The following is a 27,942-nucleotide window of genomic DNA, read 5'->3' on the forward strand; positions in this document are numbered from 1 at the left end:
TTGATATCCGATTAATATTTTCTGTAATACGATGCTATATTTGATTTTTCAGTATAGATGAGATCCGGGTTTAACGGATATAAATCGGTTTTGAAGCCACACTGGGTTCAAAGGGATTAAAAGTAAGGAAATAGTATGTGTTTATGATTTTCTTATTTCTTATTAATTCGAAAATGTAGAAATTAATCCATTTACTAGTTTATTCTTCTAAATAATTGTATTAGTCCAAAGTACCAACCAAAGAAAACATTGATGATATTGAACCCAATAAATTTTGTATTAGTTTAGAATAAGATTATTGGATCTACTGCAGTTCACGGTAAAATATTGCTGGTAACGAATATTGCCAAAAATCTATGAATTTTAAAGGCTGCTAGCTGCCAAACGGCTGAACGTACAGATCATACCCGCACACCATTTTAAGCGGTATAAGAAGGCATACAAATAATCTGGAATAGCCAAGATCCAATGATGCACAGGGAAAGCTTCACTTAAGAAAAAACGCGTAAAATAGGCCTTTTTCGCGCATTTCTCTGCACTGCGAGATAATTATGCAATATTGATTTAATGCTGTTCCAGATTACTTGTTGGCCTTCTTATGCCGCCTAAAACAGTGTGCGGGCATGATCTGTACGTTCAGCCGTTTAGCAGCTAGCATCCTTTAAAATTCATAGATTTTTGGCAATATTCGTTACCAGCAATATTTTACAGTGAACTGCAGTAGATCCAGATTATTAGAATAATCAGAAATAGGTACTTTTTAATAATTTAACTTTAGATAATGATTTACAGAATGAACCATGGGCCTTAAATTAATTCACTCTACCATTAAATTTGTATGTGTAATAGTTTGCCTTTAGAAAATAATAGTTTATAAATGTTAGGGGAAAAAAAGGTTGTAGATTAATTCCATCAAATCGTTTTCTGCAATATATCATAAATCGGAGTAATACATGAAGATGGCCCATCATTAGACATATTATACTAGATACTCAAACAACCACAAAAATCCGCCAAGCTTAAAAACGAATTTTCAGCAGACGAGGATATTTGTTTGCATCTACTCACATCTGATTCTTTCCAATAATATGGGCGACAAAATTCTTGGGTGATCTGATTTTACTAATCTTTTTATGATTGTTCCTATTGTAATAATGAAGTGTTTGAAGATCTAGACTGTCTATATTTATTGGCCCTAGCAATAACTCGTTTATTTTGATAAAGTACAGGAGAATCAATTTAATTTATGGTGAAATATTTTGGTTTATCAGACAATTAATCAAATAATTTCTTTTGGGTTACCTCTTGCAATTCAAGTTTTTAATTAAGGTGGTGTAATTAAAAGAAATGCTTGGCAATTGTTCATTTTTAAGCACCCTAGATTCGCATTGATACTAGCGTTCAGTATGAAATTTTAACGTGGCTTAAATGTGGCTTGAAAGCGGCGTGTTTATGCGCCTTCATTGGATGTCCAAAAAGTTGTGTGCGACTGAATTTTAAGTACGTTTTAAATGGTCAATATAATCATAACAATATTAGCTGATTTTGTGTTTTTTGCACTTGAGTGATTCTAACTATTAGACACAAATATTCAACCTGTAAATATAACCTTGATGGACTATATACAAAAAGAAAAGCAGAGATTATAAACTACCTATAAAGCCAATAAAATTATATACTCAAATTATCAATTATATCGTAAATCACTTTCTAGAGTGGGTATGTAAGTGGGAAGGTTGGTGGGTAACCGCAGAAATTAATAGAAAAATGATTTTAATGATATGATTAACCCTTAGTTTTTCCTCTACACAATTTTTACTTTCCTGAACTTTTTAAAGGCTTTTTAAGAGATTAATCTTTTTAGAATGGGATATGATATATTTTTTTAAAACAAATTTTATACAAAATATTAAGCTTAAGTTCTGTTTTCAAGTTTAAATAAGACTACATTAATGTTGGGAGGAAGGTAATTTTAGATTTTAATGCATATCAGTACCCAAAGTTTTTAAAAACACTCTCCTATTTATTTTTGAAATTTTTATTAAATCCAGATAGTTGCTAATTATTACTTATATATATAAAGATTTATTTATAGTATAATGCATACTAATATTGGACATAATGTCTACGACATCTTCAGACATGTAAAAACCAAATTCAAGGTTCAAAAAGCGTTATAGATTTTTTCTTTACTCCAAAGTGTTACTTGTTGGGAAAAAAGGAAGTTTTCGTAAAATATATAAAGCAAATTACAAATTATGTAGTAATCTATTTTATATATTTTTTATGATAGGAGGTTTTGATTTAATTTTTATGAGAAAAAGAAAGAAAATTTATACTTTTATTAATTTTATGTAATGGCATTGCTTGTTATTGCTTCACTCCTAAATTGCTGACTTAACCCATGTAGTATTGTGCAGGTATATAAGGTATAAGACAATGGCATATAAAATGATGGAAATCCCCAATGATGACACACAAAATTAACCCTTATGTACATTAAATTTATCAGCTGAAATGTTTGATCCCTCAACTTAAAGAAACAACCTATCAGAATCTAATAAAGTCTCCAAAGTTGTTAAGCCAACGAATAATATTATAAATGTTATTATGGTACTATGTGTACTAGTTAATAAACAGCCAAATGTCCTTTCCATCCCTCAGTATTGTGTCAATATACATTCTTAATAGTTTGTGTCGACTTTAAAGCATTCTGACATATTATTGAAATGAGTCAATTGATTTAGAATAAACGTGGATATTTTGACAGGGAAAAAAATTGTCGTCAATTTAGCTCGCTAACATAGAACTCGTTTATTGGTCCGTTCGTTCACCAAGTAGGAGGAGAGGAAATGGGGTATCGTTATTTTAGCCAGCTACAAGTTTTATTTTTTTTTCAGAAAACATGATAATCTGTTGTAAGATCCAAGTAGTAACATTTTGTCTTTTGTTGATATGATAACAGCATTTATAGAGAAGGTTATTTGGCACGATAGAAGAATACAAAACAATATATTTTCATTCTTAATTTTATATAAAAAAAACACATAAATTTTACAAGTTTAAGCTTTAACCAGCAATTCTAGGAAAATGAATATAACCCTTTTTTGGAATAAGGGAAGTGAGTTGAAATTTTTCTTTATGGGATCATTCAATTTTATATTGTAAAAGCTTTGAAAACTAGAGCTACATTTATGGATATAAAGTGCTCAATATTTTAGTGATTGAACCCTTTAACCCTAGCCAAAAGTAGGTAACTTTTCTCGGCTTTTAACGAATTTTCTAAAGTTAGCCCATATAAAAGTCTAAGTATACCCTAAAAGAAATAATAACTTTTACCTTCTTTCTAATCTAATACTCTAATGTGACTAGCCATTTAAGAGTTTTTAAGTATCAAACAGGCCTTAAAACACTTACAATCAGATAAAAATACACAATTTTGAAATAATTTTGTTATTGTAAAAGTACAATTTTTCCAAGAAGAAGTTTCCTTTGCTTAACAAAAAAAAACCTATCGACATATTGCAAAACAAAACAAATCATTTTAGAAAAACAGTGACAACATTAAACAAATGTTTTGCATGCCAGCTATGAAATAGTTTCGTCCTTGATCCTTTGGTTTGACATTGGTGTAATGTTATGTACAGGGATATTAAGGGATAAGACAATAGATTGTAAATAAATGTACATCCCTAATTCAAAGACAGAGAGCTGTTTATTATGCTAGTCCCCAAAGTTTTATATTTACTTTTCTTATTCGTTTGCTTAACAACATTGGGACTTTTAATGAATTTATATTGGTTGGTTCATTAAGTTAAGTGTTAAGTTAAGTGTTGTAATCTATAGAAGGGTAATTTTGTTTATCTCCTCTGGGGATGTACTGTACAATAATTTATCGCATATGTCTTATTCCTTTAATTCCCTGTCCCAATTTTTTTTAAAAATTAATTCTTACCAATAAAGGTTTGTAAAAACCAATTAAATTTTAGAAAAAAATATCCAAAGATTTTAAGCCAAAAAAACAGTTTGGGTAACAGCATAATTTTCAGTCCAATATCCCCTTCCTCTCTGGTTATTTTGTACAATGTAATGTTCTATTTACATGCAAAAAGAGTAATCTATAATATTCATGATCTTTACAAGAATTGGCATATCCTTAAAAGGTAGCTTTGATATTTGGTCTCATTTTCTATTGGTTTGTTATGTTTTCTATATTACATATGTTTAAAACTGGTTATACTATCAGTAATTCGTTGCAAAAGCTAATTTGCCTAGTATTCGTCGACGTTATGACCAATAATTGCTTAAACTTAAAATGTAGTTTAATTAAATAAAATAAATATACTCAGATAAAAAGAGGGATGAATCAGCTAGTATGATAATAAAGTTCTATTTACGACACCAATAGCAGATTATAGAGTAGCTACACTTTAAAAAAGAAAAAGTTAATCAAACTACAATTACCCCCCCCCCCCAAAAAAAAAAGTGACACGGGGGGTATCGATGAAAAATAATGCTTTATATAGGATAATATAGGCCCTTATAAAGCCATATTATATTCAAATTTGACATAAATCACAAACACCCCATAATATCCCCCTTCAGTTTCTTTATATATACATAGTGCAGGGATAGAGGTTCTGGAAACAAATTAAAGGAATTAGGTGTATCAATCAAAGATGTCAAATCAAAGATGTCAATTCAAAGATGTCTTGGTGGAAAAAATGAAAACTGCTGATTAATTTGTACCAACATATCAAGGTTTAAAAAAAAAGTTTTTAAGCCAAACAATGAGAGGACGAGTATATAAAACTGAAATACAATTATGATTAAATTTTGCTAATCCCAATTCAAGGGAATAATTTGTGATCCATTTTTTTTTCTTTAAAAACTTTTCCCCACCCGCTCTGGCCCCTAAGGGCTAAGGATCAGAGAAATATAAACTTTTTCTCCTTATTTGCGAATATCAATTTTACATTTGTGTATTTGAATGTGTGCGTGTGTATGTGTGTCATAGGAATCGCAATTTCCCCGATTTTTGTTTGGACCCCAGACAGACAAACATACATCTAATTATTTCATTAGAATAAGGTTGGGAATCAAGGCTTATAGGGATAATGATAGTGAATTCATATTTTCTCTTATTACTAAAGTGGTAGATATCATGTTTGTTAACCCTTACAGATCGGGGGGGGGGTCATATTGACCCCCCCTCTAGTTTTTTCAATGTCATTTTTTTTGTAGGTAAGATAGAGAGTTGTGACTTCATGACTTTTTAAGTTTAGTAATTATACGTCGGCAAGAGTTGATCTTATAAGGATAGCTGGTCTGTGTCGGTCGTGGTGTCCGGTCAAAGTCGGTTGGGTAGCAACAAAATTAAAAAAAAAATCTAAATAAATCTTAATTTCTACATTATGACTTTTGTGTATAAGGTAGAAACCTAAAATTTTTTTGGTGAATACTTAGAAATCAATGACCTTATGAGAAAAGTGGTGTTATGACCGTTTGACCGCTCCCTGACCGACTTTATGACCGATTTTTGTCCGGCTTTTACTACAGACATATATCATGAATATCGTGGCTTCTATTACAGCTAGAGACCTATAACTTTTTTTGGTAAATCCTTGAGCAACAATAAACAGATAAAAATAATAATTGGCGCCGCCAACCGCCGTTTTACCGCCGTAACCGCCGAAAATGGCGGTTTCCGTTATTTGCCGTTTTTCGGCGATGATCAGAAAAAGTAATTTTTTTGTTATGAAAAATAAAAGTTCGTCCTAAAATTTGGCCATCCTAGCAGCAAAATTGGCTGCTCTACAGCTGTTTTAAAATTTAGCGGCTGGCCGCTAAAAAGCGGCTAAGGAGCGGCCTGACTGCTATGACTAGAAAAAGTAATTTTCTCTAAAAATACACATGAACCACCAGAAAAAAATTTTACGCCTTTATCTGTAACAGAAGCCGAGATAGAGGGGGGGGGGTCAATATGACCCCCCCCCCCAATCCATTAAGGTGGGAATAGGGGCCCGATCTGTAAGGGTTAAATAAGATCTCGCAGACGGCTAAAACGATCAAATCACAATCAAACCGAAGGTATAGAGTTTTATATGCATTTGGATGTATTCAGATCGACCCTTTCACAAAGTTGGACCTTAAAAAAAAACAACCCACTATTTTTTTCTCTGCGTTCATTTTAAACTTTAGGAGGGGGTCTTTTTCATAGGAAAAAAGATATTGGCATTATAATGAAAACCAATGCAATGCTGTGTTGGCTAACTATTCAGGAGTCGTAAGGGATAAGATAATGAACGTTAAATTGATATAAATCCACAATGATGATAAACAAAATTACCCCTAGTGTAGATATAATTATTGGTAGAAACGTTTCGAACAAACTAATCAACATTAAAAAAAAAGAACCCAAAGTTTTTGATCTATCGAATATTAAAATATATTTGGGTACTAGTGTATTTTACAGTGCATTGACCCCTCCCTCCCTGGTAGCTATTGCAAGTGAACTCTAGTTTACATATAGAGAGGAAGGAAACATAAATCTGAATACCCGAGGTCTTCAGAGTGGCAGGGATTGGACAATTGGTGTTCATTTAAATTTCCCATGAATTTATGTATAAATTTCTTCCTTTAGATTCTTTTGAATGTTTGGGGATTTTTTTGGAAACACAATATTTCCCTTCTGACTTCTCTTTTCTTGATTTACTGGAATTTTAAAACAATATTATAGAGAATTATATTATAGCAGAACTTTAAGCTTTCAATCTACTTAAAAGAAACATAATTCAATATTTGTACATATTTCGTTACTAAAAGGTGAATTAATTGAAAAAAAAGCAAAATATTAATCATTTTTTTATATATACTTTTCAGTAAATTATTTGTTAATGTTATTATTTCAAAATTCATATGATTTTGAAAAACATTTTTTGAGTTTTGTTTCACTTCTTTAATGTTACAGGTTAATAATCAGTTTTTTTCTCTCGTTAGGATTCAACCTGTTGGCCCTACAGGAGCTTACCAAATTTCAGAAAAAAATTTGTATTTTTCTGAAAACCATTGAAAGAAGGTTTATTAGTGTGACATATCCGCAGCAGATTTGCGATGATGATTTGACATGTGCAGCAATAAGCATGCTAACATTTCAACAACAAGAATTTGGAAATGAGAAAATGTCACAACACAGAGCTCTAACCTCTCCTTGAAACAAGGATGAAAACATCCATATGTTGCATAGCAAGGACAAATTAACTCACTTGAGTTATAAACCCACAAATGTATTTAAAAAACTAACATAAAGCTTAAAGGATTAGACATTGGATGATAAATTGATATGCATACCCATTGCAAAATGACCTAATCTGTACATTAAAATTATTGATTGAAAAATGTAAACAACAAGCAATCAAAATTCAAAAAAAGATACCCTGCCTCTCTGATTAGTAAAATAAAATTCAAACTAAAAAAATCAAGAAGCATTCAACTGCCATTGTACTTTAATGTATCAATATAAGCATACTTGTTCAGGTGTACAGTCAGAGATACCTACCTAGTTATTTAGCAGCTACGCCACTGAAAATGATGCTGTATGTTGAAAATTGCGAACGGAAAAAGTGCGGAAACCCGCGGGGACAAAAACAACAGGAAAGCAAGGTTTTTAAGTAGCGTAACATCTTTATAGTTTATTATTTATTATTGTGGCCGGTTTTAGGCCACAATAATTTTATTTCTGAGAGCTGTCATCTTTGTTTGTTTTTCAAGAATTAAAAAGAGCTGATTTTCTACAGATGGATAAGTCAATTTTTCTTATTATGAAATCTTAATTTTTAAATTGTATTCTAGGTAAGGTCTTGGGAAAATTATTGCCAATTGAAGTGAAATTAAAGTATAAATAAACCCTTCAATTGCATAGTATTTATTTTGAAGCTTTAAAAGGTAAGTTTTTGATTTGTAATGAGAATAAAACAAGAGGGTATTTTCAGTTATCTATTATGTATAGCAGCTATCAAAACCAGAATTTATTGTATATTAACTCATTCCTGTATACAATGAATATAGAATATACGTGGATATTATGAAAGGGGAAAGATTGTCGTTATTTTAGGTTGCTAACATGGACATCATTTATTGGGTATTTCGTCCATCCTGTAGCCAGCTAAAAGTTTCCCTTGATTAGAATTCGCGATAATCTTGTGTAAGATCCAAGAAATAATAAATCCATAATATATACCTGAATTAATTATTGACGAAATTAAATAAATATCAATAAAATAACAACAGGTTGCAAGTGAAGTAATTTAGCTTTTATGTAAAGGCATACATAGATGGATTAAAAGGGATGGGTCCCCAAAGTTTTCTGCGAATTAAAAAAAAGAAACCAATAAATGAATTTTACATTTTACTGTACAAATATTTTAAAGTTATTATGTTTTTCAATATACAATGTAATTGTTATCAACAAAGAAAAAGATAAAATATCACAAAAAAATGTATTTTTTTCGGTTACATTTACTTAAACCTTTCACTCATTCGAATGTACAAAAATCTACCTTGGTTAACTTGCAAATATTATGGGGACCGGATGTATATTACTTTAAACACGGTTTTCCTTTCCCCCCTTGGTGTGAATTATCGTTGCCTATATAAATAAGATTCTTATGTAATTTTGTCTTGTAAAGTTATATGACAACTACACGATATGCTTCAAGGATGAGGTATCTGTAATAGTTATTTATCGCATCCTATAATAGACAGCTTTCCGCAGATATTGAAATGAAAAATTATAAGATTAAAACCAGTTTAGTCAGACACGAGGGGCCGAAGGTCTAGCTAACAAAACTATTAATTTATGATTTATTTTAATATTCGTGAAAAATTTTCTGTAAAACGATAAAATACGTGATTTTTCAGTATAGCTGAGAACAAGTTTTAATCTAGCGGTTATTAAACGATGTCGAAGCTATACTGGAAAGATTCTTAAAATATTAATGTCGACAAATTGTAATAGGAAACGTAGTCATTGCTAAATTGTTGTATATTAACATCGACATCATGATCATCATAAAAAGGTACAATAACACTATAACTACGCAATATGACGCAAATCTAATAACTGCGTTTTAACTCTAAGGGATAAGATAATAGCTGATAAATTGATGCACATCCCCAATGATGATATACATAATTACCCCTTATGTACATAACAATTAATGGTTGAAACTTTTTGAACCAACAATCAAAATTCAATATCTGTCCCCAATGTCGTCAAGCCAACGCATAAGACAATTTATTATAAAACTTTGGGGACAAGTGTAATTAATATCCTAATGTTCTCACCTTTATGATTATAAATAATAATCTTCTAATCGGGTCCCTAGTAATTTACAGCTATTGTATTAAAAGTTAAAATAAATTGAATTCATCCCTTTTCCCTGAGCTAAGCTAACCCCATAGCTTACCAGTAGGACACCCAAAACATACATAAACATACTTGTTTCCATACTTTAGTTGAGTAGCTGAGTAGTATATTGTATTCTAAGGGCTAGGACAATCATAACATACATAAACATACTTGTTTCCATACTTTAGTTGAGTGGCTGAGTAGTATATTGTATTCTAAGGGCTAGGACAATCATAACATACATAAACATACTTGTTTCCATACTTTAGTTGAGTAGCTGAGCAGTATATTGTATTATAAGGGCTAGGACAATCATCAAATACATAACCCTTATTGTTTCCATACTTTAGTTTGGTAGCTCAGTAGTATATTGTATTCTAAAGGGCTAAGACAACCATAACATACATAAACATACTTATTTCCATACTTTAGTTTGGTAGCTGAGTAGTATATTGTATTCTAAGGGCTAGGACAATCATAACATACATAAACATACTTGTTTCCATACTTTGGATGGGTAGCTGAGTAGTATATTGTATTCTAAGGGCTAGGACAATCATAACATACATAAACATACTTATTTCCATACTTTAGTTGAGTAGCTGAGTAGTATATTGTATTCTAAGGGCTAGGACAATCATAACATACATAAACATACTTGTTTCCATACTTTAGTTGAGTAGCTGAGCAGTATGTTGTATTATAAGGGCTAGGACAATCATCAAATACATAACCCTTATTGTTTCCATACTTTAGTTGGGTAGCTGAGTAGTATATTGTATTCTAAAGGGCTAAGACAACCATAACATACATAAACATACTTATTTCCATACTTTAGTTTGGTAGCTCAGTAGTATATTGTATTCTAAGGGCTAGGACAATCATAACATACATAAACATACTTATTTCCATACTTTGGATGGGTAGCTGAGTAGTATATTGTATTCTAAGGGCTAGGACAATCATAAAATACATAAACATACTTATTTCCATACTTTAGTTGGGTAGCTGAGTAGTATATTGTATTCTAAAGGGCTAGGACAATCATAACATACATAAACATACTTGTTTCCATACTTTGGTTAGGCAGCTGAGTAGTATATTGTATTCTAAGGGCTAGGACAATCATAACATACATAAACATACTTGTTTCCATACTTTAGTTAAGTAGCTGAATAGTATATTGTATTCTAAGGGCTAGGACAATTATAACATACATAAACATACTTATTTTCATACTTAAGTTTGGTAGCTGAGTAGTATATTGTAATCTAAGGGCTAGGACAATCATTACATACATAAACATACCTATTTCCATACTTTAGTTGGGTAGCTGAGAAGTATATTGTATTCTAAGGGCTAGGACACATAAAACATAAATAAACATACTCATTTCCATACTTTGGTTGGGTATGTAAAAAGAAAACTATATTTATGTGAAATAAAATAAGTTTTAATCGTTTAAACCAAATCTTTTGTTATATCTTTTCGGAATTTCTTTTCCTTTTACAATAATTTAGCTATAAAAATAAGAATATATAACGTATATTCCCAAATTTTTTTCATTATATTAATAGTGGTTCGCCTGGTATAACAGGTCCATTCCATGCCATACAATTTTTAGTTTAGGTTACATCTCGATTTAAAAATACAAATATGGGCCCTATGGACAAATAATTTAGAAATATCACAACAAAATATGCTTGAATAAAGACGGAACCAATTGTGATTTTAAATAAACAAATATACCGGGAACCAAAGCACAAAGACATCGATGTCGTGCCGTCGCAATTCATATCTTGAACTACTTGATGACATAAAACAGTTTTCCATGGGACCTTTATGGACAAGGACAAATAATCTGCTTGCAAGTTGTAGAACCAGACAGACATAACTTTATTGTAGGGAGTGTAGTTATTGTATTTAGAGGGGGCATGAGCTATAAGTATCTCTATCCAGAGGCGGAGACCCTGTCCCAATTTTGTATTGGGTTTTGGGTATCAGCTAATAGCATCTGAAATGTAAACAGCCGAGTCCCTATAAAAGAACAGATAGCAATTTGCTAGCAGACGGGCCAGGTAGTTGCCTGATTTATACATCTATACTTATAAATTTATTAATAGAATTTTTAAAAACTATCAAGAAAAGCAATTCATTAGAAATTATAACTTTATGATTTATTAAAATACTTACCATCAACTTTTTTATTGTCATTTTAAAGATAAAATAATGTCATTGCTTCACTATATTTGGACATGGACACTATTGTCATATTTGCCTAAATGTAATGCTATTATATTTTTAAAGACTCTATATCTCCCTCCCTGTTAAGGAAGATTATTTTCTCTTTGATTTATGATTCTGCTTTTATCCTCCTGTGTCGTACTTTGAATACACAAATAATATACTCAAGTTGAAAATAAGCTAAATTTATATGAGTTAATCAGCGCATCGAATGGTATACAGATTTCCGCGGATGTCAAAATGAAAAATCACAAGAAAAAAATCTTGTCTGCTAAGCCTAATTTTGTGCTAATTTGTATAATAGATTGACTATTTTTTAAACCTTCGAAAAATTTGCGATACCGTTTTATGTATCGTTAAAGTAAATTTGTTGTTTTTAAGTAAATTGTATTTGATAATAAATATTAAATAGAAATAAATTAGTATATCTTTATATTTATCTTAAGTTATCTTAAACGGCTTGAACAGTAACCTGAATTTTCTAACTATTTATAGTAATAATTAAGATTTTTTCAAATTCACCTAAGAAATGCAAGGAGTTTAAGGGAAAAGACAATGGCAAATAATTTAGTGTTGATGATAAAAGGCTAAATTTCTCCTTCTGTAGATTGAAACTCTTGTTCGAAACATTTGGAAACTCAACTTGATGAACCAACCATTCAAAATTAAACAAAAGTTCCCAAAGTTCTTTATAAACTTTGGGTACTACTGTAATTAACAGTCCAATTTCCCTTTCCTCTCTGGAAATACGCTTGTTTGTATTATGTCTTAAAATATTTAATGTAAAAAGGTGTTTCCTAGTAAGTGCCTCAATTTTGTAGCAAACATGCGATGCTTTCATTTTTAAATTTTAGTGGTCAAGCCACTCGAGAATTATTAGTGTCTGTATGTAAGTCACTTTTGATAAATAAAGATTTAATTTAAAGCATATTGGCAAGTTTTATGTGATTAAGTTACTCTATAATTTGCTTTAGTTAACCTTCCTAAGAATTTTGAAAATCTATACTGTAAAGGATACAGTGAGTTACAAGATTCTTCGCCACAGACAGACACACAGAGATCATATTACTTTTATATACCAAGCTTCCCTTAACTTGAAGAGTGATTATTTAAGCCGTTGGTCATACATATTTTAATTGTAAACTTAGCTGCGCAAGTTTTGTCTGATTATTATTCTAGTTTTGCTTTTACAGTTAGGGAGTTGAATCCATTTTTATAGAAGCAGAAATATAATCTTTGATTATGGTTTGGACCCTCTAAAACTGTAATCTACCCTTCCGCTTTCCCCTCTCTTGGTGAAGATATCTTCAACGCCGATACGATTTTTGAAATATAAGATTCCACTTTTGTCTCTCTTGTTGAAGATATCTTCACCAAGAGAGGCAAAAGTGGAATCTTAAATTTCAAAAATCGTATAGGCGTTGAAGATATCTTCACCAAGAGAGGGGAAAGTGGAATCTTACATTTTAAAAATCGTATCGGCGTTGAAGATATCTTCACCAAGAGAAGGGAAAGTAGAATCTTACATTTCAAAAATCGTAGCGGCGTTGAAGATATCTTCACCAAGAGAGGGGAAAGTGGAAGGGTAGATTACAGTTTTAGAGGGTCCAAACCATAATTATAGATTATATTTCTGCTTCTATAAAAATGGATTCAACTCCCTAACTGTTTTATTTGGAGCATTTAACACCTTTGTTATCTACCCATCCATAGAGTATGGACCAACCCTTTCATATTATCAGATATATTGTACACAAGGATATAGGGATGAGGCAATGGTCAATGAATTAAGTTTCACACAAATTTAGAGATGGAACAGTTGGCAAATTAATTTCCTACTACCTCCCTCATTTTTTGTCTGAAAATTTACCTAAAACTGGTTAATGGTAAATAATGAGAGTATTGTAGATAATCTAATGTTTTATATCCATTGTCTTATCCCTAAATCCCTGACGCAAATGCGTCAGACGTGCTCTTTCTACCTTTTATCTTTCTATCTATATTATTCGTTTATTATCATAGATATAATGATAAATCAGAATTTCAAAATGTTAGTTTTAGATGTGGAAAAAATGGAACATGTAAATAATGAAGACACTAGGCTAAGTTTATCTAAACTAGCGATTGTGCCCCTAGCATCTAGGGTTCCTTATTTATAAGGGCAATAACAAAAGCATAAACCAATTCCAAGACTTTAATATAAAATGAAACAGTCTTAAACTATCACTGGACCTATGTGAATCTTACTTAAAATTGAGAACCCTATCAGTTCCGTAGTTATTGAGATCTTACGCTTCAGACGAAAAAACCTCACTACTTTATGTTATAGGATGGCAAGAATCAATTAGAGTAACATTAACCTATGCTGAAATTTATAACATTTTAGAAAGGGTTATAATATTTTTAATATCAAGTCATTTAAAAGAACTTTAACAGCAAAATAATTTTCTCTTTACTATCTGCTTTTCCATCCCGTTGTCTCTGCTTATTAGCCTTCTGTCTCCCTTTCTCCCAATCTTTTACATCTTTTTGCAGCCAATTTAGAATCCTACTCATTTTTTCTTCCCGCGAACTGTATGATTCAAAAGTGTACTATAAAACTAGGGGTAATTTTAGTTATTATCTCTCTCTCTTAGTTTCTTTCTTTTTTTCAGACATTATTCTTTTTTCCCTCTCTCTTCTTATTATTATTTCCCCCCGGCGTATTTTTAGGATGTTAAAAGCTGTTCTTACGAGTTGACTACACTGGCCCCCATTCTTATTTTTCACTCCTCTTCTCCCTAAAGGTGTGTGAGTGTGTGTGTGTGTAGGTACCCAAGGCGCTCATTCTTAACCAACAGTCGTGTTCAAATCTTCTTCTAAGGAGGAGACTACAAACAGTGATTGTTTATAAAAATTATACATAAAGTTATAATAAAAGAGTGTTTTTATAAAGTGAAATAACTAATTTTATTGTGACTTCAAGGTTAATAAAAAGTTATAATCAAGAAAGTTTGTTAAAGCGAGGTATTTTGAGAAATGAAATCATCATAATTTTTCAGTTTTAAAGTTTTGAATGGTTATAATTTCCCCCCATCAATCCACGACCACTCATCCGCCCTTCCCCTTTCATCATCAGGGCCAATATGGAACAAATTTTCCCCCCCACCGTGGCGAAATCTCCCGGGGGGGAAATCATGTCTTATTGGATAGATTTTGGTGAAAATATGTCACTACCATCATTGATGGGGGGGATATATGGGGCGCTAACACCTTGGTAATTTATTCATAACTCTCGTATTGATGTCTATCATGGCATATTGGTGTCATATCTCTCAAACTCCAAATCCCCCGCAAAAAGAGAAACTCTTTATATTGAAATTTTAATTTAAAAAATCCGCGAAATTATTTGGTTTTACCCGCCAATTTTAACATTTTAGTAGATTTTTACAATTTTACTACAAAAAAAATAAAATTAATTATCGTTTCACATAGATATAGATCCATTGAATTTAGAGGAGGTTATGTTTATGTTATTGTTCTTATTTCCTTTAGAACATAAACTAAATAAGGTGTAATATCTGCTTGTCTATATTATTGTTACGTAAGATATCATAAATAGCTAAAAACAATTAGATTCTTTTTTTTCTTAAAATCTCTATATTTCTTTTTAACTTTGATAACCATTATTTGAATAGCGTTATTACTTAGATAGATACATAATATAGAGCAGTCTTTATGACTGTCCTCTGAATAATTACTTGTAAATGATATAGATTTGATATAGCAATTGAGAAAGTGATAATTGGGCACAAGAAATATCAAATATTTCATTAGATAAATAGATAAGTAATTTTGCTGATATTGTAACAACTCAAGATATATATTGTCATAATTAGGTTTATGATAAGTCAATATAGATCTCATATTGAAAAGATAAACCATAAAACTTGGATGTCGACATAAATTTGTGATTTAACCAGGAACGCCCAAGCTTTTTATTCTGAATTGGGTAAAATTTAAATGAGGGCTTTTAAAGGTTTGGGGGAGAGGGGGTGACCAACCCTTTACCCTCACTTGGACGTCTATTAATTTAACATAGAATTTAGCTAACCATTAAACGCTGATATTTTGATACCATTTGAAATCCAAATTATTACGTGATATGTATGGAATTTTTAAAATGTAAATTTTCTTGTAGAAAGGGAAAGGACAATGTTGCATAAATTGATCTCCATGAGTATGACTAGTGAAGAAGTCTGGTATTTAATTTGACATTAGGTCGATCAAAAATCATAATCAAACTGCATTTTATAATAATTGATATATTGTCAGGGGAAATTCGTTTTTCAATTTTTGTTGCTTATATTATGGTCATCATTTATTAGTCAGATCGTTCATACAATAGGAGGGGAATAAATGGGGAAAAGGGGCTGGATGAGAAGTATCGATATTTAAGCCAACTGGAAGTTTTTTTTAAATATATGAAAATCAGTTGCAACATCCAAATAATTATGCATCGAATCTTATATTATAGTCGTAATATATCCTTATTTTACGACTATGGTCTTATATTGATATTATACCAGCACAAAACAGCTAATTTCAAAGATTAATTTATACTAATCTTTTTTTTGCAAATACGTCGTCCTTGTTAAAAGATTTAAATTTAGCAAAGCAGCTTTTCAGATTGATGTTTAGATTAATATTTACACTAAGGCAAATCCTCTAATCACCTAGGTAGACAACACGTTCATGTAAAACCATTAAAATACATTCTTCTAGAGTAGTAGCGTTAAGTAACTTTTTGTTGGATGTAGCTATGCTTAGGAATAAAATTTTCAAAGAATCAAATTAATTTAATTTTAGCATTTTTAGTGGATTCGTTTTATTTTTCAGTGATAATTGTAGAGTTGATACTCTTTTAAAAGTAGTTAAATTAATCTTCACTAATGTTTTGTATCCTTAATTTTCTAATTCACAATACATTTAATATCAATTTATAAGTTTAAAAAAGTATCGAATCTACCCTTAATTAATAGACTATGTAGAAAAACAGAAAGCCATACAAACTTTAGCTTCTAATAATATTTGGATGTAATGTATAAATGTTCTAAAATGTATCCTTAATCACCAGGCTATGTAAACTCATCAATGTAAACATAACGAGTGTTTAAACATTGCTGCATATTTCCTGTATCAAATTAGCAAGTATGTAAATTATACTAGTACCCAAAGTTTTATAAACACGTTTCCCTATTTGTAGCCCTAAAACTATTGAATGGTAGAATCAAACGAGCAGTGTCCAAATTTTAACCAATAACTGTAATCTACAGAATGGGTAATTTTTATATCAACAATAATGATGTACATACAATGTATCGTCCATTGTCATATCCCTTAACAAATTCAAATATTTTCTTGGATAATAATTGTTTCTTGGAAGTAGTACCAATAATAGCATTAAAGATTGTGTTGTTTGTATGCAAACTTACACCTTACTCTAAATGAGGCCTGAAAAACATATGTTTCAAATTCTTTTATAGGCATAATCTCATTTACCTTATAACTCAACATTTTCAAAAGTTAATTCAGGAAATTAAGGGTTTATAATTGACTAGTGGCGAATGAGACAGGGTAGAAAAAAAGCTATAAACTACTACCATGCAAGTAGTATCAAAATAACCTTAAACCATCCCTCAGAATCAGTTTGTTAGTTAGTAATGTCTCGTTTCTCAACGAACAAACAATTTTTTTTATAATATACTATATTTAACTATCTATCCCTTACTCGAATAAGAAACATTTATCAATTTGTGTTTTTTACCATATTAAGCTTTGTGTTTGAATTTAATACCATTTTAAAAGTCGTTAAAGATAAGCTTATTTGAGTTTTTAAACAAAATCTTTTATTCTACATCTCTATTAAGTGTTGTTTCTTTAACTTTCTTTCTTATTGATGGATTTTGAAATATTCAAAATAGTAATTACTCAGAATAATTAAGTATTAGAACTTGTGATTTATGGACAATATCTCCCAAATAGCTTCTTTGTTTGCTCAGCTACTTGTTAACATAACTGCCCTTGTTGAGAGCATAAAAGTTGATTTAAAAATTGTAATCATAAATCACCAAAATCATTATTGTTGATTTGTATAGCGATATAATGTAATAGTTGTTGCTATAAATATATATTAGATTGCTCCAACAAATCATTATATATTGCGATAGGATGCTGGGTTTTAGAAAGATTTAAGAATAGTCTTTACTTTTTGTATAAAACAATGATAAAGATTAAAGTATAATGGCACCCAAAGGTTATTTTTACGATACCTCTTTCGTTAGCTTATTAAAATTGGGCACTTTCATCATATCTTGATTTGTTTGTTAAAACTAGCAATGTATCAACCAATACTTTTCATCTACAGAAGTGGTAATTTTGTTTATCATCATTAAAAATGTACATCTACTTTCTATCCTTCATTGTCTTACCCCTTGAGATCCTTGTTTTAGTTCTAACACAATATATTTTAACTTTATAGCAGTTTGCTGTTGTTTTTTCTCTCGTTAAACTTGTTACTTTTGATTTGCTTGGCTATTTATGAGTTAGATTGTTCTTGATTATGTATAACTAACATATTTATTTCTTTTTAAAAGCGAAGCTTTTCTATAATTAGGGTCGGTCCGTCCGTACGTCCGTAACGGATAGCTTTTTTCGTTAATTTAGGCATGTTAGAATTGTCCTATCGATTTCAAATTTTGCATGGTGATTCCTTTAGTAGTTAGGTACGATTTAGAAAGCGTAGCAACTCTATAATCATCACCAAAATGTCCGTACGTCCATTTTAAACATGTTGTTTTTTTACTTTTTTAACAACAAATTTTTATGTGATCTAATCATCCGATTGATCTGATTTTTGGTATATTGATTCCTAAGACAACAAAGTATAATGTAATCAGCGAAGCAACTCTATAATCAAGTCCTAAAAATGTTAGTATGTCCATAAACATTATCCTGAATCAAGCAGTTTTTCAACAAATTTACTTACAATTTTGCTTTGACTCTTATACATTCATATTATGATTATTCAGTTCTGACACTGTACAAGTGTTAATGTCCGTTTGTCCTACCGTTTCAGTGCTTCGCTTTTATGGATGTTGTCATCCTTGTTCTATGACATATTAATACACATTCCTAAAAGCATTCATTTTAGTTTAGAATTAATGATGCGCTCATATTCAGTGTTTAGTATATTTAGCTTGGTAGATAAATAGATTGCTATTAGTAGCGAAGCTACTCTACAAATGATAAAATATGAAACATTTATTTTACTTTAATTAACGATGTACGGACATACTATCTTATGAGTATCTACGATAAAAGAAAATATTTTAAAAAACAAAAATTTCATTCAACTTCAAAGATTTATCTTTTAAATAATCAGAGTCTAAAATTTGCTTTTTACATAGCAAAAGGAATACAAAATGGTTATAAATGGTGACAAAACAAAAACTCGAGGATTTTTCACTTAAAAGTTAATAAATATATTTACCTGTAAATAAAATATTCAACTTCCCTCATTATTAGATAAGCGTTATTTGCTTTATGTTAGTAACACTGTTATTATAAATATCAGCTCTTATGACGGTGTGTCGATAAATGAATAACGATATAATAGTCTAATATATAAATTCTGTTATTTTTTCCAACTTTTGGGTTCTATTGAGATCATTGAGATATATTGTAGTGAGAGAAAAAAAACTTTTTTTTTTTTTTGGGGGGGGGGGGGGTTGGAGAATGTGGGTTGGTGATTTATAGATTGTCCGGGAGTAAAATGCAGGTGGGATGCTGTCTAAACTTCCATCCCATAAGCATTCATTTTCATTACAAATAAATGGACCTTTTTTTTCTTGAGCTTTTTAGGAACATGTATAAAAATACTGAAAAACAAAAATGAGTCTTAAAAGTTCCTTGTTAATTTATTTGATATATTTAAAACTTTGCTTAAAATGTACTTAATCAGCTAACTAAAATGATTTTTTATTGATAAACAAATGATAATCAAAGGTGCTTTATGTTTAATACTCCTTTGATTCATTGATTCATTCAAAACCAGCTTTTTATTTGAATGATCTATGTTTCTAAAGTTTTTAGTTTTATAATTCTGCTATATATCATTCTGTGTTTAGTAGATTTTTACAGGGAATCAGGGATGGAACAATGTGAGATAAACATTCATCCCCACAAAGTCGTTTTTGTAAGTTATCTCGTTGGTAGCTGGATAACTATTTGGGAAAAACGTTGTAGATTTATTGTCATTGTCTCCCTCCCCCCCCCCCCTAGATTTGTGTGTTAGTGTAGATGCTTTGATAACTAAGTGGTCATAATTTAAAATGTAAATAGGTGCTTTATTCCCCTTATTTTTCATTCCTTTATTGTATTTGGAAAAGTGTAGATATTCTTTAGCTAGGGGTTGTTTGTCCGTTCCTAAATTCTTTTTTTATTTTAACATTATATTATGTTATATATCTAAAGGGATATGACAATGGCCGTTAAATTTATGTACATCCCCAATTATGATACACAAAATTACTATTTCTGTAGATCACAATTAGTGGTTTACGTGTTTAGACACTCAACTAAATGCACCAACCAATTAAAATTCACCATTGTTGTTAAGCCAACGAATAAGAAAGTGTTACTATGAAACTTCTGGGACTAGTGTAATAAACAGCCCAATGTCCCCTTCCTCCCTAATATTATTTACTATTTTGAACAAAAACGTTGTTAATTGAAATTGTTGCACTATTAATATCCCAACCTTTCAATCAATAACACTACCAACAGCCAACAGCCAAGATCAACTTCTTATATTCAAGTGCATCATTGTTGAGCTGTTGCTTTTTCAAGTCCCCGATTTGATTGATGATGCTCTTACTTGCTTTTTGGCGGATTTTAATGTTATTAAATGTTGATGAATTACATCATAATTTCTGCCTCTGATAGCTTGTGTTAGTACGGTAATTGTGCAATTTATTGACTTTTAAAATGATTATTTTACTTGGTATAAATGTTGAGATAAATGCAGGATAAAATAGCCTAAAAATTAAAAATAGGAAATATCTACTGTACATTTTTTCTCAAATTTTTAAGAATTTAGATTATGTCCTTTCAGCGAAAATTGTTTGTCTAAAGTTTACTTCTTGTTAACTAACGGCGTTTTAAAATCTAGAACTTTAATGCTTAGATCAAACGAGATAGTTATTTCCTGTTTAACCATTCCTTTTTCCAATGTAAGTGTAAGAATAGTTAATATTGCATACTCACTATTAAAAGAGTTCTAACAAAAAAAGTATATTAAAGGAAATATTTTTAGGTGCACCTTTGTTCAAATAAAACATTTCATAGGTTGACCTATAACAGAAGATATTTTTACAAACCCATGATAAAATTCCAACTTTTATCTAATGGGTATAATAGGAAAAAAATAAAACTTTTTCTTAGTCTAAATGATTAGCTACAAAATACAATTTTTCACACTAAAGAATCTTGAAAATATTCATTATTAGTCCCTTGTTAAATTCATGTATCTATATTAGCGAATCTACTCTATAATTTTTTGCTGTATTAACTGAACAATATGTGTTGCTATCCTCATTCTTTTGAATAGCATGCATTGATTTCAAACATTCTTTTTATTAATTAACACACATTGATTTAGAACATTTTTTGCAAAGGAAAAAAAGTTGATAAAATAATAGGATAAGATAGTAAATATTTAGTGTTAGATGAACAATCCATAAATTGGGCCTATAGTAACACGTCCAAAAATAGAAAAAATTTTGTATTGACTTTCTACCTAACGTCATTTTTTTTATTTTTGCTTGTAATAATAGGCAGGAACAGTCATTAAATTTCATAATCTACCCCCCTGAACATAAGAAATTCAAATGTAAAGCATATGAATAGCTTTAATAATTGTATATGATGATCAATTTTTGGATCCAATAATTTGTAGATTTTTCTTTTCCTTAACTTTGTAATAAATATAATAAAGGCTTTATAAAATGTACATATGATGATGACCAACAACATGGAATCATAATTATCATAAAGATACTAAAGTGTAGTGTTGGTTATTGATCATCAGCAAATGATATTCATATGTACATACCAGAAATGACATTGCCAATTTAAGCCACCAAGAGTCGATTGTCTTACAAAACAACAAAATAATTTTTAGTTTAATACTTGCTGATTTGACCCTAGTCTTCTGGTATGTTTGAGAGAAAAAAGTCTAAAAGTACCTCAATGACAAGAAACATAAGAGTGTAAGCTTAATTATTTTTAGGCATTAAAAATAAGTTTGTAGTTAAAGTAATTCAATGCATATAATTAAATTTTTTTATTATGCTGTTGCTATTCTATACTTTGTGCTGTAGCGTATGTACGTCGCAGCAACAATACTGTACGCACATTGCATAAGGTTAATCTGCGTATATGCGGGTTTTGGCCTTTCCTAGATGAGCAAAGGACAATATTATCAAAAGTTGTAATTTAAGTTTTAAGTTAAAATACCAATCAACCCAGGAATCTAAAGGGATAAGACAAATGGTCGATAAATTGATGTATATATCCCCAATAATGATACACAAAACTACCCTTTCTGAAGATTACAATCAGTGGTTGAAAGTTTGGACTATTGACTTAATGAACTAAACAATCAAAATTCAATAAAAGTCCCCAAAGGTCTTAAGCCAACGAATAAGAAAACATTATTATAAAAATTTAGGGAATAATGTAATAAACAGCCCAATGGCTCCTCTTTCCCTGCAATCAACCTATCTTTATTTACATTTAAGACATTGTCTGTAAAAATATTTATTGACCAACTTTAAAGTAAAGAATATTTTTAATACGCATAGTGTATTATAAAGTTATGCTTATTAAACCTAAATGTTCTATTAGAACCTTAATTTACCATCATAGCATCAAATAAGGAAGCTATTATTGAAATAGCCTATATAAAGAAGGACAGTTTTATTTAGCGGTTTTAATCAATTTAATACATTATTAAGGCTTTGGTGTTTTTATTAATATTGACCAAATCCCCCTTGTAAAATTCCTAATAAATTTGTTTTGCTTTATTAATTTAATTTAAAGCTTAAATTTCATCAAGAAAAAATATTTTTAAAAATCTTTAGCATTTAATTGTAAATACTTTACTGTTCTTCTTATTTTACAAGTAACTTATTATTGCTGTGCTTCTTATGGATAAAATTAATCATGTTTATGGTCTAAAAGATGACTTAAAAGATGTAACAAGGAAATGAAAGATAAATTCCAAACGTTGCATGATAAAATAAGATTAAATAAAATCAATATTTACTTTTCATTTGTTAGATAAACTAAAATATATAATGGATATAGAATACGTGGATATATTGACAGGGGAAACTCTGTCTTCAATTAATTTTGATCTCAATTATTGGTTAATTCGTTCATCCAGAACGAGGGGAAGGGATGGTGTTAAGAAGGTAGATGGAGGTTATCTTTATTTTAGCCAGCCGCGAGAGCAAATGAAAATCTGGTGCAACATTCAAATAATAGTATCTATTATTAAAATTATTTTTAGCCTCATCATCTTAACAAACAGGGCTAGGGATGAGGCGGACAATGAAGATTTAATTAATCTACAACCCTTTCGTTCTCCAGATTATCAACAATAGGCAGAACTTTATACACAATAATCGGAGGGAATTTATCGCTCATTGTTTTATCCCTGGATCCCTGATTAGCTTCAGCTGTCAGATGTTTGAAGATTTAAATTCAAATCATTTTGCTTTTTTTAGTTTCGCAGCTACTCTGCAACTATTCATTTAGGTTTTGTCTGTCTGTTGTAGCTCTTGATTTTTTCATATTATCAAGGTAGTGTGGGCAATTTTGTGGTTCCTTAGGTTAGGTTGGATTAAGGGTAATAGCCTGCAGGTTTAGAAACTCAGCAAGGGGTTTATACCAATAGAAAAAGATGCCCCCTCATCGATTTTAATATGAGAGAGGGAGGGCTCTTTGCTCCTTTACACTTACATTTTACCTTTTAATTTATATTGCTTAAATCTTATTTTTTTTTTAAATGTTATAAACTGAAATCCTAAATCCTTTTATTACTTTTTAGAAAAGAAAATACTAAAATAGACAAATTTTATATCATGTTCCTAAAATTTCAACGAATTGAATAAAAAAAACTTTTTTTATTGAGTCCCTACCATTGTAAATTTTCTAGAAAGAAAATCGTTAAAAGATTTTAACATCCATGCAACCTACTTGAATTAGGAATAGAAATTCTGTAATTTTAATCTAGTTATGTTTGTATTTTTACTAGGGGGGAGGGGACGTTGGGTATTGTAAATTACACTGTTACCATTTTTTGCCATATTTTATCCGTTGGCTCCAAAACCTTTGGTACTTTTCTTGAATTTTGATTGGTTGGTTCATATGAAGTTCCAATCTTTTTAAACAATAATTTTAATCCCTGGTTTTTGCCCAATTTCTTTCACATTATCTGAATTATAGGAGACAAAGTTACATAAAGTTAAATTTAACAACAACATTAAATGATTAAAATATGTTTGTCTCTGTCCCACTCTTACTTGAATCAAAAATAACTTGAGTCTAATTTTTCATAGAATTTTGGACATTGTAGGACAATACAGCAAATTTTGTTACAAAATAAGAGATCTTAAGAGACAAGGCAATGGACTATAAATATGGAATACACCCAAATGATGATAAACAAAATTACTCCTTATATTGTTATGATTTATTGAAAAGTTTTGACACTACTACTTTGGTACAACCAATCAAAAACTCAATAAAAGTACACACAGTTTTTGAGCCAACAAATTATTCTTTGGGTTCTAGTGTAATTTTCATGTTGTTGGTAAAAAGCTCAAATTTACAAGCTAAAAAACAACGGTAACTCAATTGTATAAACATCCCAAACTTAAATTCACTTGAGTGGCCATTCTAAAAAGAATATTTAGCGTCAAAAATGTGGTATTTACTTTGTAGAAAATATTTTCTCTTTTTTACTAAACCATTATTTTCATTTTTATTCACTTCACATTAGTTACAAATAGCAGGTTTTGTCATCATAAAGTTTTGGTAGGTTAGACATATTTCAACTTTAAAGTAAAACCTATTTTTGAACAAGAACAATAATATTAATAAATAGGGCAATACTAACAACTTACTATTTACAAGTTTCAGAATTAAAAGAGAAACAGTTTTAGTCAATTGGACTAAATTCTTAATTTTTAGGAAATATTCGTAAGATATATTATTTCTTTTCAAGCTAGATATATGTATCTCTGAATAAAAAGTGATGCATTGATAGAAACTAATTGTATAGTAGCTGCACTACTATTAATCTTTGTTTTGGATATCATATTGCAATCCTAGCATCGTTTTAAATGCAATTTTAAATGCTAATCAACACTAACGATATTTTTATTTGTTCATCCAGGGTGCAATAAAAATACAGTGCAACCCAAAAGAATGCAATTAAAATCAAAAGCTTTGTTCAGTAAGTGCAGCTTTTCTGCAATTATAAACTTTTACTGTGTTAGTAGTTGCGTCATTGTAATGTAAATTTCTTAATTATTAATTCTTCTTTTTTTCGATGGGGGGGAATAAACCCTCTTCTAAACCATATCTTTATTACCATATTTATATCTAGAACATATGCAGTGCTCCTCTAAAAAGGAGAATCCTTTCTATATAAGGGTTTTAGAGATAAAAACAGCCAAACATACAGGCGTAAAGACACACATCCTATTTATTCTAATTATAATTTCGACACTTTTTTACCAATATTGCTGTGCTACTTTTAACACTTTCTTGTTTGCATAGCGTAATGATATTATTAAATTAAATGTCTTTAAAGCACGTTTCATTTCGTATCTTTTTTTGGTTTTATCTCTTGGTAGTTTTTATTTGTTTAACTGTATTTAAAGCCTACAAAAATAAACATTTTTTAAAAAATGTTTATTAAATTATTTAATAATTATTTTATAAAAGTTTAATTAGGATTTACATGTATTTTTTCATGGTTTAAAAGTTGCTTAACTTTTTATATTCTTTCATTCTTTTCATATAAATTATGTTTTATTGAGGTCTTTGAATATAAGAGTGAAGTTATTAAAAACAATGTGAAATCACAACCGCTTAAGTTTCACATTAGCAAATCATTACAACCGCACATTATTCAACATAAACTGTCCTTTCCTATTTTATTAACTCCCCTAATGAAATATTATGTTATGATTTATATCTTCCTATAATACAACATACTACTGTGTCTTTTTGTAAATATTTAACGGAATTGAATGTACTTTATTAAGGACAACAAAAAGTTATTAACAAAAGGGTCCTAGGTTTGATGGGTTTATAATTAAGATATAAATACTTCTTATACTTATTTTCAAACAATGCATATAGGTTATAAGGCAGAATTGCTTATGGCGATCTTTGTCTCAATATTAGGCTTAATTATTATTTTGTTCTTAACAGAAGAATGAAATTTATAGGCCAGTTTAATTTTCCTCGAATATTAAAATAAAAATCACAAATAGAGTAGGTACCAGTTTTGTTAGACCGGGCTTTAGCACTTTGGGATTAACAAAATTTATTTTACTCTTATGATTTTTAAATTTAATATCCCTGGAAATCTTTCTATAATACGATGGGATAAATAACTATTTATTAGAATCAAAGCAATTTCCTAACTTTATCAAATCTTTACACAAACAGCTTGGTTATAAAAATAAAAATCTTAACAATGCCCAAATTGTATGTATGTAGTTTACTACTTAACATCCTTTCCCGCAACTATTTTTTACAGTTTTATTAAAATATAACCTCATTTAAATTACGTTATTTTTATTAAATAAATGCAATTTTAGCATCTTATACTTTTTTACTCTAAAAAATGAAATAATAAAACACATTTTTCATATTCTTTGTAAATTTTTGTGTAAGTAGATATAAATGCATTTTTCATTTCTAATAAATTAGTTCATACTTTATACATATTCATGGAGAAAGAGAAAAGACGTTGAATGAAAGATTAAATTTTTTTTCTCCATATTATGGTAGTTATTATTGAAGGAAAAAGATATGTAAATTGTTAATACCAACTCCCCCGCCCCCTACCCCTGGTTCATAATACTAGAACTAATATTAAATGTAGCGATCTCTGCCATTTCGCATGAACTTTGCCTTACCTGGCCCCGTGGGTTGTGTTCCTTCATTTCCACAGCAAAACTGGATAATGGAAAGAAAACGAAGAAGTGTGGTTCGCCGTATTTTCACAGTAGCTTTTGACAGGTTATTTTATGTTAGGTTAGGTTAGATAAGTGTTAATAATTGCCACGCAGGGTTTGAGTTTCTTGCAGGGGCTAGAAATAGAAGAAAAGCTACTGTGAAAATACGAAGAAATCCGCTAATTCGTTTTCTTTCCATGATCTGCAAAACTATTATAAGGACAATTTTATGATACTAGTATAACAAAATGGAAGGGCCAATTAGTGTTGTTTTATTAATATGTATATCTGATGTTTTTTAAATGTGTCATATTCGCGGTAGTAAATGTACACCCCCATGAGAAAATACACACAGCTCCTTTTAAACTTTGAAAATAATTACATCCTTTTTAGCGTGCACTTTGTCTTATGGAAACAAGAGCCTGCAAGGATTTGGTACTAAGTGGTTGGAAAATATTGGGGTTTAGTGACAATACCTGTCAAAATTCTTGCATGGTAAACTAAGTTCTTGCATATTTCACAGTCTAGCAACACTACAACTAGATAATGTTTGTATGTCCGTCCATGAAGTATAGATTTGCCAAAGTATGTTGAGCATAATCATAGAAAGTATTTAATTTTATTGACATTACCTGCCAATGATTACAAGGTTTTTTCATATTTGTCAGATTTAATATTAGCTTTTAATTGCTTTGCTACAAATAAACATAACTTTCCTTATTTTTATACTGTTTATAGACTTATAGTATAGAATCCATGAATAATGTTGAGTAACGTATAACTAGCTCTAAACAAATCTATCAAAACGGTGTCATTATATTATCTCATGTGGCTTTGTATGATTTTCCTCCTTTATTGTTATACTAGCTGATATGCCCCTGGAGGCCTTTAGGGGTAATTGAGAGAAGAGAGGTGGGGTAAGTATCACTGTAAATGAGAACCATTTCGGTCAAGCGGTTAGGTTTGGAAAATATACATAAACGGACA

The 27,942-nt window shown here is 30.1% G+C and overlaps 1 protein-coding gene across 2 annotated transcripts in view; it reads left to right on the plus strand.

The window, feature by feature from the left end:
- The window catches only part of LOC145319454 (uncharacterized), a 453,173-nt gene that overhangs the window by 29,288 nt on the left and 395,943 nt on the right, over positions 1 to 27,942 (plus strand). Inside the window, exon 1 of one of the 2 annotated variants that reach the window (XM_080161601.1) lies at positions 14,281 to 14,659. The exons of the other annotated variant lie outside the window; for it this stretch is intronic. The gene's annotated coding sequence lies outside the window, so the exon portion shown is untranslated. Of the gene's footprint in view, positions 1 to 14,280; positions 14,660 to 27,942 lie in introns of those variants that run through there. 2 annotated transcript variants of the gene reach the window in all.

The sequence above is a fragment of the Acartia tonsa genome, chromosome 1 (genome assembly GCF_053477335.1).
Source record: "Acartia tonsa isolate MP-2025a chromosome 1, ASM5347733v1, whole genome shotgun sequence".
NCBI classification, from domain to species: Eukaryota; Metazoa; Arthropoda; class Copepoda; order Calanoida; family Acartiidae; genus Acartia; species Acartia tonsa.